Source organism: Buteo buteo, chromosome 16 (assembly GCF_964188355.1).
Source record: "Buteo buteo chromosome 16, bButBut1.hap1.1, whole genome shotgun sequence".
In the NCBI taxonomy this organism is placed as follows: Eukaryota; Metazoa; Chordata; class Aves; order Accipitriformes; family Accipitridae; genus Buteo; species Buteo buteo.
Genome location: NC_134186.1, coordinates 27,553,728 through 27,566,177, shown reverse-complemented (window position 1 = coordinate 27,566,177; position 12,450 = coordinate 27,553,728).

Genomic DNA, 12,450 nt, shown 5'->3' with positions numbered 1-12,450 from the left:
GTTTGAGCTATTCTTTCCTGGGGGAGGCAGAGTCAGATGAACAGATGGCTCTTTCAAAGGATCCTTGTCCTTTCTGCAGGTTTCCTAACTCTAAACTAGAGATGAAAAAAGCGAAGCAAATGTGACCCTTGCAATTGAGATCCTTTACTCGTACAAGCAGTCCTATTAAAGTTGAACGGGAACATACATCATAATAATTAAAGTGGGCATGAGTTGGCTTTGAATTGCAGGAACTCTGGGTGACCACATTTCACTTTCCCTGTCATTGACTAAGATAGAATTTCCTCCTTCTCATCAAATGGCAACTCTTTTATTTATGGATTACATCTATGCCTTGGAAGGAGGTACTTACTGATAAAGTTTTCCTGAAAAAAACATGCTGCATTTTGTTTCAGCGTCACAGATGACTGCAGTTATCACATCTGTTTTCCAGCAGACATCAGTGTATGCAATTAGAAAGATCACAGAATATTTTAGAGGTCTTGGGATCATTTGGTCAGCCAAAAGATTTGGGCTTTGAAAAAACAGAACAAGAAGACAAAGATGGTATGTGCTATTTTTCATGACAACCTTGGTAAAATATTCTCTTAGAACTAGTTACACAGATGTAATCCTTAGCATTAAACACATATACGTGTAAAAACCAAGAGTTTGGGGTTTTTTACTATTATCTTAAAAATTGCAGTGACTCGATGACTTGCAGTCCTGGCTATATCCATTGAACTGATAGGAAAGGCTGGGGTGTTCATGGTCACAAAATATTTCAAAGACAAAAAATAATTAAACTTTGCTTTTCCTTGAAAGAATGCATGAAACCATTAGTAAACAACATCCATTACTTAAAAGGATGGAAATGTTATCAAAATGTAGCTCTGAGTCCATCTTCAATTTTATTGCATGTCTTTCAGATAAACCTTGAACACTAAGAACTTCTCAGTGTCACATTAGCAACATTAGAGGCATTCAACATTACAGACTCCACGCAAATGTTTCTGAAAAGCTAGCATGCTCTCCTGGTCTTTTAAACTTTCTGGACTTTAAAACTTCCCCCATGTTTAAGACTCAGACTCCAGTAAGCATTTCAGCTAAGAGCGAGACCCCTTTAACTGACCATTTGACTAGCCGTCATCTGACAAAACAGCTCCTGTTGCAAAATGCTGGCATTCTGGACAGATGATGACTGGAGTGGATCGCAGATATATTTTGACTTAAGTACTGTGATGGAGCACCCCTCTTGCAGGAGTTGAACCCCCACTTTGGGACTGCCAACCCAATGCCCGAACAAATGAACGTGTTACGCTGGCAGTGTGTCGTGCTGCAGCTTTCCTTCCAAAGGGCTTGACCTTCCACTAGTGGTGTTGGAACCGAGCTGTTAAACCCCTTAGGATGAAAGGAGTTCTGCAAGACCTTGTTATATGTTAAACATAAATAGGTATATTGTAGCCTTGCATGCAGTCTATTTTACTCGTGCAAGTATGTTTTTTGTTAAACACATAAAACACAGAGTGGGTTTTAATGGTTGATCAGATCCTGTTAAACCAAATTGCATGTTTAAATACAAAGGATGAAAGGATCTCTATTATTCTACAAATTTCTAGCAGCACTGCACCTTAAAAGGAATTTTATAGCAAATTTGTAGCTTTGCAACCAGCTCATGAACCAGGGGGCATAAAAAGGACATGTGTTACAAGAGCAAATGCATTCCATATTTCAGAAATAATAAGTTCTTGCTTGAACCCAGATCCCATCGATGCAGAGAAAGGGAATTTTACATACATGGGAAGAAGGACTTTGCTGTCTTCAGCAGAACATTATTTCATTAAGGTTTCTAACCTGCTCTATGTTATAGTCAATCAAGTAACGTCTGAAAAGCCTGTGCTCTATACCAGAAAGCCCCAATGCCCTCCCTGATTTACATTTTAATTGCAATCCACACAAACTTTCAAGAATAAAGATCTATGTAAGTGGAAACACTGACCCTGTTGATCAGGCTCATCAGAGGTGAAAAGATTAAAATATCCTAACAGAAAAGTCTAGCAATAAGGTTTATGAAGGAAGTACCATTATCAGCAGGTGATGGTGCCTTTTTGTACACAAAAATTCTGTTTATGCAAGTGAATCTTCACATAGCCAGGAAGAAAATTTTCATGTAGTCTTAGAATTAATGTCTTGCTATTAAATGAGGGTTGTAGGATTAGAAGGTGCAAAACATACATATGTCTCATAGCCTTCAACTATAGTAATACTTGAGCCTCTGTACTGCGTCTTTATATGGATATCTGTAAACCTGTGAAAATGCTGTTGTGTGTTTTACGTTGAACTGTGTTTAAGCCAGTGGAATATTATGCACACTGCAGCCTACCGCTATTAAGAATGCAGATGCCACTTAACTACAAATAAGAGCAGGCAAATACTGAAAAAGGTGCAAAATTACAGAAACTGAAGGCTCTGGCAGATGAATCCTGCTGGAGCCAACAGCTAGGGTTTAAGGCATTATCGCTGCCAGCTATTTGCTCTGCCTCTGTGCTAGACGGTATCACCATGATCTCCTTGTCATGCCTCTTCAGCTTTCATCAATTTTGTTTGAAAACACTGTGCTGTAAACCACAGAACCAGAGGATCTGAGACAGATTTGATCCTTGTGCTTTTCTAGAGGCACAGGTAACCCCTTGTGCTGCCCCAGTGAGATTCAGCAGAGGTTGTCAGCAGGAGCCCAAAGTGTATCACTAGGGCAAGGGCAGTGAAAGTGAAAATATGTGATGATTCGCTGTCTTTGATGTAAGTGAAGTCTTTGGATATTTAAGTGCAGAACAAAAATTCCTGCTTCTCTACTATACAGGAACGTTTAATTAGTTGTTGTCATAGTTCTTGATTTCTACCCATAGCTTTCTTTCATATTAACAGTTTTCTTATATGCATTGGAAGTTCCTGGTCCCCAAAGAAGGGATTCACAGCACTGATTAGGAAAAAGAAAATTAAAGAGACAATGAAAATAAATCAGAAATAGGAAAAAAAGCAGATTTTTAAGGTGCAAAATTATGTTCTTCCATGAGAAAACTCACACTGTTTGAAGTTGGTGAAAGCTGTCAATGTCTTGACCAATACCTAAGCCACAAACGAGCCACGGAATACCCTCTGCAAATCCAGCATGGCAATAAGTGCTGTAGAGCAGTATAATGGGTCGCCTGCACCATCTGAGCACATAGTAAACCTCAAAGTCTTAAAGTAACTCTTCTCTGTTCTCATATATGTAAATCCTTACATGCACTCACCTCTGAAGTATTTGAGCTCTTTCAGGAGCGCACCAAGCAGTGATGCACTAAGACCTGCTACATCTCTTCCTCTGCAGAACATGAAATGTAAAAGGATGAGCTTTGACAGTCGAGCAGAGGGTGGCGAGCTCTGCGGTAGTCAGTACTCCCCAGAGAACTTCATGATTGAGTCGTGCCCTCAGAAATGTTGTCTTTTGCATAGATCTGCTTTATCTATTTAGGAAAACCCTGTTGTGCCAGAAGAGTAAAGCTATTGAGGTTTTTTTGTGACAGGGCATTGGCCTGGCTTTGCTAAGTGCTGAGGGAATGGCATGAAGGTTCATTTTTCTTCATCCACAGGCAGCAACCCATAAAGGTTTACATTCATATGTAGATGATACATTTTGAATGGTATAGAAAAATCAAATTGTGGAAGAAAAAATCTTCCAAATACATCACAATCCCAAATGACATGAATAAAATAAGCCAAAACTTTGACCACAAACTTTCTATGAAGTAAAGATGAATCCTGCACGATTAGCCAAAAATTACAGAAAACATTCTAGTTCGTTCTTTCCTACTTTTCCACTGCATCCAAGTTTCAGTTACTGTAAAAAGAAGGAAAGTTCTATTTGCAAGCCAGAGAGATTTCCTGGGCTCAAAACCAGAGTGTGTCTCTAAGCACCTTATCAAATTCATGCCTCCAAAATCCCATCACAAGTGGCAACGTACATTATTCCTTTATTTTCAATATGGAAGATACATAGATAAAGTCTGGCTTGATTTTCTTACTCACAACATGTCCAAATGCTTCTGTCGTAGAAAACTCCAGGTTTTCAGTGGCATAAAATCTTATTGTGAGAAGAGAATTGTTTCACATTTGGAAGCTAGGAGGTTTGCTGCTTTTTCTATTCCTTCCTGCCATCTGCAAGATCTCATATGGGGTAAAAACGGGAAATTACTTGAGCAAATCTTCAGCTTTCCTCAGTTTTCTTTAAATAACGTCCTCAGCTTTCTGCCTCATGATTTACATAATAAGGAGACTGTGTTGTGTTATTACATCAGTTTCATTTCTTCAGGGAAAAAGGCTCCAGATGTATTTGACTAAGTCATTAGTGCAAACATCCCATTTTTGTAACATCATTCCCTAGATCAACTGTAAAGACACACTGTTGATTTTGGCTACAGGCTTAGGAGTGGACAGACACTGCCACTTGATCTAAGCAGCTGCCTCCTCATTACTCCCTCCAACTTCATTGTCATGGAGAGAAGTACAAACCCCTAATGCATCCACAACATGAGCACCGATTCATAAAACCTGGCAGATGACTCATCTGATAAAAATCACCATTGTAAAGCTATTCAAGGAGAAGGGGAAAAAAAAGATTTCTCCTTCCTTAGAGAGATTACTTCCTTTTGTCAGGGTGTTTTTCTTCAGTCATATGGGAATGAAATTATAAACAAATACAGAGTGCTGGATCCTGACACCTCAACTCCAGTGGGACAGTACTGCCAGTAGGTCTGCTAGAAGCTCTGGTGATGCTTGTAGAGTAAGGTACTACTCAAGGTGAGGAAGGTTACAAAAGCCCTTCCTGTCCGAGCCAAAAGCATCAGTGAAGTGTAAAAATGAACAATATGCGGTCCAGCCTAGTTTTAGAAGCAAAAATGTTATTAATTTTTCTACAGTATTTGCTGTTTGATCCAACTCATAGCAGAAACTTGACTAAATTACTACCCACTACCACATCCAGCAGGAGGAAGCTTTTTTTATTGCAGATAAAGCATCATTGCTGATTTACTTTTGTACCCTCATACTGATCATTAGAAATGGAGAAAGTTAACTAAAATATGTAGTTTTAAATTGTTAGCAAATTGTTCCAAATGGCACAATAATGTATGTGACAAAAACACATAAACAAGTTCTCTGAAATACTTGAGCTGCCACGAAGCTGTTGCAAAGTAGAATATACATGGTTAAGTAGATTAACAGCTTCTAAAACGAAATAACCTAAATATCTTATTTATGAATAGATGTCTTAAGAATGGGTGAGTAATTCTTGTAGATGCTGACATGTTTTTATTACATTTGTGCCACAGCCTCTATTTGCTCTCTGGATGCAATCAGAAGACCGAGATTTTTTTTGTAAATGGCTGGAGTTATAAATTGGATATGGACTGTCATGTCTCCATACAATAAACACTGTATTTTTAATTCAGAAACTCAGTAAGACGCCTGGTATGATACAAAGATATGCAACAATGACAGTGTACAAGTATGGTAATGGGCAGGCAAAAGATATATTATTTTAATATTTGAGACATGCTCGCCTATGGAATTAGACCCTGTTAAACAGTAAAAAATTGCACTTACCGCTGTCTACTGGATTTGTCATAACTGTTCAGACCTCTGTTGCTGTGCAGGAGATGTGGTATTTGCACTTAATTGCATCATTTGAAAGCCTTAGAAGAGGGTATTCTAATGATTAAATCAATGTAAACCAGGTTTCAGAGCCAAAATAATCAAAAGTCTGACCAAGGCAAATGTTCTCAATAAACTGAGCTTGCCAAACACAAGTGCTAATTAACACCTGATTCTAATTTGGTGATTGTGAAAGTGTGGCAATGGAGCCCTATGATTTTGCAAGTGGAAATAACATTGCTTCTCTCCATTGGTAGATGGCATGAATTGCCCTCGTGGCCAAAATTCCTCCTTTTGATCTGCTCTGGGGACAATCCATCAACACAATGGCAGCTATACTCCAGTTGTACAATACTTCTCTGTCTAAGGATATTTACCATTCCTTGGTGTTTTCCAAACTGTAATGATTCTGAATGAAATTTTCTCTTCCTTGATGTTGGTCTTAACTGAAAATTTTCAAAATAGTAATGTTTAAAATATCACACCGACTACAAATGGCAAATCCAAGTGGTCACATTCCCCTTTCGCATTTCCTGTTATGATTGTTTCAGATTTTGGAGAGAGGAAGAACGCTCTTTCAGCCAGTCTTTACACATGCACCTGAAAGCTCAGGACCTCCTATGTACCGTATCAAGTCCTTCATTCAGCAAGACGCTTATAACAAAAGCAGATGTATTAGAATGTGACTAATTCTTGAAGTCACTGGGGGCTTGATCAGTCACCTGAATAATGAAGGCTTTTGCCTTGTGTTGCAAAGGAGAAGTTCTTTACCTTCTTCATAGTGGGTGAGGACACACAACAGACCCAGCCAAAACCTGACACTAGACAGTATCTTTGCTGACACACCCAACAGCCAACCAAGTGGCCAAGACTGACTTTGCAAACAGAAAAGGACTGGAAGGACTACTCTCTTTCCTGAAGTAAGTAACGAGTGTTTCCAGTACACACAGTGAGTCTCTTCTGTGGATAACTGGAACTGGCAGATGGGATCATTCAGACTTGGGACCATTAATCTAGTGTCATCTCTCAAAAGCATTTTTTTTTTTTAAGTGCACATTCAATGATACTCTCATATTTCTTTGCACAAAGGAATGATTCAGCAGCACCTTTCCATCCCAAAACAAAAGTTACTGCTACCTTAGACCTAAAAGTTGTACCGCTTCTCCCTTATGATATGCCTAATATAAAACGCACTTGATCTTCATGTGCAACATACATAAGTAATTACCAAGGCATACAATATATGAAGCATCTTCAAAAACAAAGCTACATAAATTAAACTTCTGGCTGACTGTTGGTGAATTTGGTTATAAAATCAGCACCTCGTGTATTTGATCTACACAACAGTTACATTATACCATCTACTGATTTTTTAATAGTTTACTCAGTCTCTCATTTAAAAAAAATATGAAAGCCAAATTTGTAAGTGCGGGGTCTGCAGAAATATTTGCAAAGACTCGTAAGTATTTTATTACCTCTGCAGTGCAAATGTATTTGACTGTGTGTTTAAAGCAACTGCAGTTTGTTCTTAATAAGAGTGAATTTGCACTATAAATGGCATCCCCTCTTTAGAAACAATACTTCCTTTATCTACTTGTGTTCAAAAGCACCTAACAGGGAAACCTAACTTATCTGTTTCATCTTAAAACTGGAGCTGCCTGTCAAGCTTTGACAATCTTCAGATTCTTTTGGAAATAGGAAGCAACCCATTGTGTTCAAATTTGCTCTTAGTGACAGCTGATCCCACAGGAGCATCTAGTTAGAAAATAATTGATAGCACTTGAAACAGAAAAGATTGCAAATCAGGTATGACAAGTTTGCACTCGATGGCAGTCCTAAAACTAATTGTCCAGTTAAGAAATCAGCTTCAAAAGAGGAAAAAACTTAAGGGGAAGGAAATGAGAACTTTGTTTATTGCACATACACTTTCATTCTGACAATATTTTCCTTTTAAAAGGCAGGTCTGGAATAAGCAGTACATTAAAGGGATGGGCCCAAAGCAAAACCTCTAAACCGAATACTCCGAACTTTATGACTCAAGCCCATCTGTAGTTTGTTATAAACAAGTCATAAGGCATAAATGAAAAAATCTGGATGCGGAAGGATAGAGGCTCGATCCTGCTACTATTGAAGTTAACAGAAAATCTCTTGCTGACTACAGAGGACTTTGGATCAGGCATTAAAATTCCAAAGTAATACTGGCAAAGCTTCAATCGTGTGAGTGCGCGAGCGCGCTTGTGCATATATATACACACACACAATCCAATATTAGGAATTTTTAACCCTGACTCTTATATCAGACTGTGCCACCGGATGTCAAAAATGAAGATAACATGGGAGGAAGTTTATTTTGATGAGGAAATCCCTAAATGCTGTTGAAAATATGCTTGGAATGGTTAATTAGTATGTAGGGGCTTTGGAGGAAATGATATCTTGCAGCTTGACCATCATCTTTTTGCCAGGTTTCCCTTCGATTTATCTCTTATCTGCAGGAAACTGTCTCACAGCTTCTGAATCTGCTGTTGGCTAAAAAGAGAAAAAGGACAATGACTCATTGTTGGGCAACAGGACAAGTTCTATTTGGATTCTAAGTTTCCACATTAATGCTAGTTAATGTCATATTTAACGTACTTCAGCCCATCCAGGGGATATCCAGGGTGGGCTCTGAAACTAACCAAAAGTGAAAGTTCCTTCACAAAAATAACAAACAGTAAATTAAAAGAAGATACAATACCCAAGGGATGAAAACACTGAGTAATGCAAAAAGTATCTGCTGTATTTTCTATGACTAAGGCATCAAAAAAGCCCTATTAATAAATGAAAGTATTGTAAACGGGTAAGTAACTGGTGACAGGATGCAGCAACCGATACCCACCAAAGTTATTGCTGGCTGGAGAATATTAAGCACGTCGATTGCTGCGACTTCTAGTCGAAGGACTATTTTCACACACCAGCAAGCAACGCAGGATTCCTTACTCTGCAGCTTTTATGGAGGGCTGGCAATGAAGATCTGGTTAGCTACACGCAGTGGGAGAGGTTGCTGTATCTAGCAACCACAAACAGGAGCAGGGTCCGGGGAAGCATACGAGGAGGCGCAAGGTTTGAGCGTCCCAGCCCCTGCGCTGGAAGTTAAGCACATATGTAAATGTGGAGCTTAAGGAAGTGCTGGGGGAAGGCTGAGATGCATCAGATGATCGCTGTGCCAACACTAATGAGTACATCAATGAAAGCATTAAGAAAGGATGGGGACATGTTGCTCCCATTCCCTCTCCTGCAATGATTGCTCCAGTGCTCAGAGGTGTGGCTTGATTTGGGTAAGAACTGAAAATTCGGCGGCTTCTCCAAATATTACATAAAAGGAAAGAATGACATAAAAATACGATCTAACCGTGTAAATATTTTTTCCAGTTTCACAGACCAAATCCCAAGCATGTCATGCGTCTTGCATTTTTTATTCCCCCAGCTCTCTTTCCCCAGTGCTGAGCTAACATCTGAAATAAGAGTACACGATCAGTATGTTAATAATCAAGGAGTCTGCTCGCTGCATTATACAGACATCAGAGGAATTTCTTCCACTGTCTGATGAATATTATAAACAGGCCCGTTTGTATTAACAGAGCCTTATGTAGCAAATCCAAAAGTGACAAACCAAACAGTTTTAAGTGGTTACATTCCATCTCCAAATGTCCCGAGTATCAAACATCACTAGAAACCTGCATCCTGGCTGCATGTGAGGAAAACAAAGAGGCCCACAGTCAGCTGGACTAGACACTTGGTGTTGAAGCAGATGACTATGACAAGGGTTTTTAACTGCCAAAGTGACACTGCAAATGCAATCTGGTATTACAGCTGGAGAGCCAGAAATACTGTATCAGTTACCGAGAGGGAAGGCATTTATTCTTGAGAGTGACACTTCAGGAAAGGTTTACATCTGAGTCATCATCCTTGACAGCATGTGTGTCCATCAGCAAGCTGAATGGCAGAGCTTCTGCAAAACATTTCAGGGAAGTTTTAAGATCTGCAGATCACGGTGGACCTGATCTGCCGCCCTGTGAAGTCAAAGGAAAGGTCCCCTTTCTGTGGGCTGAGGACTGATCCCTAGATGGTAATTCTTGGACTTAGAAAACGGTATTAAACGTTCCAAGCACGTGGCTTGGACTGACTGAATTATCACCCGAAACCTAACATTTTAGGCAAACTGAATGAATAGGCACAGCTCCCTCCCCACCCTGCTTACAGTACATAATACACAAAAGCAGCAAGGGGGGGGGGGGAATAGCAGGAAAGGAAAGATGAGAATCATATGAATGCTCCTAAGGCTAGTGGGTTTTTATTGTGTATGTTGCGATGGTTTCTGTAGGCTGCTCCTGCATCAGCTGGCTGTGAGACCGCCAGTTTTTCCCCTTTTTTTCTGAACTCTTTTCCCTCTCCACCACCTCAGCCTCTTGGGAGACTGGGAGCCCTCCTGGAGCACACACATGTGGGCTGAAGCGAGAGGGGGACAGCCTCCTTGCTGCAAATCATCACCACCAGACGCTTCCGTGTGGAGGTAGTGAGGCTGCAATCCTGAAGCACGGTGGGCTCTCAAGTAAGACTGGTGCGTTTTAGAAGAGAGAGGGCTATATGTCTGCAGGTGTCTTCATTTCACGTTAGATAACTGGGTGGAAATGCACGTTCAGACTATTTTGAGCCGACCATGAAGAACTGTCTTCTCTGTGATCACCATCTGTCAGAAGGCTTGTGCACCTTGGGAGTAAGGAGGACTGGACCAGAAATGCTGGGAGAAGGAGTTTTCTTCACCAAAGCTGACTGAAGCTTCTTTGCTGTTTATTTCAACCAAGTCACTTGGGTTTCCAAAGTGGGCCTGGAAACTGTGAAGGAACAGTCTTTCTCATGAGATTTCCTGTTGGTGCTGCATCCAGTAGCACCGGAAATATCACAAGAATAGCTTTTCTTGCAGTGTTTTATTACTTCTGCTTCTGCTCCTGGCCGGAACTGGGAAGTACAGGGGTGCATGGAAATGAAATATAGTGGTCAGAGGAGAGTCTGCCAAACATTTGGAAACAACAACAGCAAGAAAGGTCGTTCACTTAAGTCTCAGGAACTGCTTCCTATCTGTTCCTATTTTATTCAGACACATTTACATGATGCTGCTTTTAAAAGTCATTGACTCAAGGCTGGCATCGGGACGCATTCAAACATTGACTATCTGTGCTTTAGCTGTGAGTACTGCTGGTAAGTTCCTATAGAGAAGTGACTTCTGTTTCCCAAAATGTTTAACTGACATAATCCATCACCAAAATAGGTCCAAGAAAAAAAAAAATCCATCCTGCTACATCTCATAGCTGCACCGCCTTTATTTAATATTACGGCAGCATGAGTAGCCATATTAGACAATATACAAATCTGCACATATACTTTCCTTGGCCAAAAGAGCATCTATTTCTCTGAATTTACTTCCTGCTCAAAATTGCTTGACAAAATGCTTCGTGCAGACAAAATCTGTCTAGCAATGGTTTGTAAATACACATTGCAAATACTTTTTCAGCTGTCATCTCAAACAGTGGTTCTCGGTGGCAGTAATGACTAAGCACCGTAAGCAGCTGCTAGCAATTCTCCCCCAGCCATGTTTGCCTTGAAGGCACAGTAAGGCAGCTCAGGGGCTTGATCCAGATGTAAGGGGAACGGCTCAGGCAGGAGTGGACACCTAGGAGCAGTTAGGAGGATGGGGAAAGCCAACAACAGCTCCAGCCAGCCAAAGCTGTTCAGCAATTTACACCCTTGGCATTGCAATCAAAACTACCTAAACCCCATGGGACTGTTTCCATTTCCTGTTTGGTTGATGTAATCTTTACAAGTTACTCCTGTTTCTTCCTGAAGTGAATTCTCCTTCACTGCAAAACTAATTTTGTTCCGTTATTAAAGAAGTGTTGGCTGCTAATCAACACTTTGCCTTCCTGAACAAGCTCCATTTGCAAACAAACCGAATTACAAGCGGAATGAACACAGATGAAGAGAAATTCAACTTAAAAGCCAGGACAAGATTCCTCAAGTTCATTTCCCTTATTATCTGTCACCTTAAGAGCACTTTGCTCAGTTTAGATTAGAAATGTGAAGTTTTGCTACAGATATGCCAATGTCATAAGGAACAATCACGGGTACTTTCAATTCCTTTTTTTCCAAGGGACACGGGATACTTGGCTGACTCGTGAATAACTGCATTGAAGTTGAGGGGACTATTCCATAATGACAAAGGTAAGACAGGTTTGACCCAAGAAGGGCGTTTTGCTTCTTCTGGTGTTTTGGAGAGCTAAAGGCATATACTGATAGAAGAAAAAAACTGTAATAGTTGGTTCCATATGCTCTGTAATAAAATGGGACCAAATTCTGCATTGACAACCTGTACAAGAATGACAGAAAAAATTTATTTTATAGTTACAAAATCTGTTTCATTCCTCACTCCCTCACAACTGCATAGATATTCTGAAGCATGGTTCACAGTTCAAAGTAATTATTGTTGTAAAATACCTTGGTTATCATCAAGGACTTTGTTGTTGCACGCTTCAGATGGTGTGGCTCCATGCCCAGATGTCTGCTCTTGCGCTTTCGCCAAAGCTGCCCCGCACAGATTTCTCTCCCTGCTTTGTGCCAAGGAAGAAGACAGTTTGAAGGCAGCTTCACTGCTTTTCCTTCCTACTTCCCCAGGCCATGTGGTGTTGCACAGGCAGTCAGGTCACCAGCCTTCCCCTCTCTTGCTCCTCCCTATCTGCAAGTTGATCC